We start from the raw sequence: 2248 nt of genomic DNA on the forward strand, positions 1-2248 counted from the left end.
AACCTTCTGTTTTAGAATCTTTATCATACCTTGAATGTATTTGCGCATATGAAAACCAATTCATCTTTATACCTTGTTCCTCTAATTTTTGCATAGATTTAAGTTCACCCTTTTCATTCAATATTTCACCATATCTAACTGTTTGTTCCTTTTTATATATTATAGGATAAGAAAATGCTTCAATAGTCGATAGCCAGACTGGAATTTTCAAATAACACTGTCTTTTAGTCTTCTCCCAGTTTAACCACAGAGACTCCTGTATATAATGTCCTGTGTTTTAGTTCCTTTATACCATAGAAAAGCATGCCACCCCAACAACAGATCATGTCCTTCTAATGTCAACAATCTAGTATTTCTTAATGTTATCCATTCCTTAACCCACATCAAATTTGTAGCTTGGTAATACAACTCCCAATTAGGCAAACCACATCCTCCTCTTATTCTGGCATCTTGCAAAAGTTTTAACTTTATTCTCGCTTTCTTACCTTGCCATATATATTTCAACACAATTTTATTTAAATCTTCAAAATAATCTTTTCCAAGCCTAACTGGAATTGTTTGGAACAAATATAAAATTCTGGGTAATATATTCATCTTGACTGTTGATATTCTTCCTATTAATGACAGTTGTAAATTTTCCCATTTTGCCAAATCTAGCGCTATCCGCTGCTTAAGTTTGATATAATTATTCTCTTTTAGTGTAGTACATCTTGCTGTCAAATGTATCCCCAAGTACTTGATCTTATCCGTGACCTGTATTTTCAATAGATCCACCAGTTCTTCCTTTTGTTTTGATAGCATATTCTTTGTCAAGATCTTTGTCTTATCTTTATTTATTTTCAAACCAGCCACCTTTCCATATCCCTCTATCTTTTCTATCAATTTTGATGGTTTCTAGTGGGTCTTCTAAAATGAAAACCAGATCATCTGCGAATGCTTGCAACTTAAATTATTCCTTTTTAATTTTCATCCCTTTTATATCCTTTTCTTCTCTAATATTTCTGTTTAGCACTTCCAAGGTTAACACAAACAACAGAGGTGACAGTGGGCACCCTTGTCTTGTTCCTTTTCTTATATCAATAGTCTGTCAGTTCTCCCTCTATCATTACCTTTGCCGTTTGCTTATAGTATATAGCTTCTATTGCTTGAATAAATTTTTTAGCAAAGCCCATCTGTTCCAGCTGTAATAACATGAATCGCCAATTCACATTATCAAATGTGCATCTAGAAATATCAAAGCCATTTGTTTTTCAGGGTGTGCCTCGTAGTATTCCAAAGTGTCCAAGATTACTCTCATATTGTCTTTAATTTGTCTCTTTGGCAGAAATCCATTTTGAACAGGATGGATAAAATTGTTTAAGTATTTTTTAAGTCTTTCTGCCAATATTGAAGCAAAGATTTTATAATCTGCATTTAGTAGAGAAATAGGTCTATAGTTCTTAATTTGTAATGGATTGGCCTCCTCTTTTGGGACAAGTGTAATATAAGCTTCTGACCATGATTTGGGTATCTTCTTTAACATAACTTCAGTCATAACTTCTAGCAATGGAAGGTTCAATGATTCTTGTAGTGTTTTATAAAATTCTGCCGGAAGTCCATCTGGGCCTGGTGCCTTTCCATTGTTTTGCTTCTTGAGTGCTTCAGTTAACTCCATCATCGTTATATTGCTTTCTAACATTGTTTCAATCTCTTTAGGTATCTGGGGTAGATTAGCATTCTGTAAGTACTGTTTAACTCTTTCCTCATCAATATTCTCTTGTGTGTATAGTTTCCCATAATAGTCTCGTATAATTTCCTTCTTCTCTTTACTACCATAGCAAACTTGGCCTTGGTCATCTATTAATTGCAATATTTTCCTTAATTCTTTCTCCTTTCTCAATTTATATGCTAACCATCTACCTGGTTTATTTGCATCTTCAAAATAGTTCTGTTTCGCATCTCTGATTTTCTGTGCTAGTTCTTCTTCCATTAGTCCCATTTTATGTTTAATTATATCCATTTTTAACTTAATGTCCTTTTTCTGTGGCATTTTCTGTAGCTCTTTTTCAAGTCTTTTATACTCATCCTCTAATGCCTTAGAGGCTAGTCTTTTCATGGTATTTCTTTTCCCTGTATAGTCTATTATCAAGCCCCTGGCATATGCCTTCATAGTATCCCATACGTTCTGCATTGATGTATCTTCTTTTTTGTTTTCTCTAAAGAAGAAAGCCAGTTCTTTCTCCATCCACTGTGTGAAGTCTTTTTCCTT

Source organism: Notechis scutatus, chromosome 2 (genome assembly GCF_049901735.1).
Source record: "Notechis scutatus isolate UNSWTSFEM ecotype Mainland chromosome 2, rNotScu1.2, whole genome shotgun sequence".
Lineage (NCBI taxonomy): Eukaryota > Metazoa > Chordata > Lepidosauria > Squamata > Elapidae > Notechis > Notechis scutatus.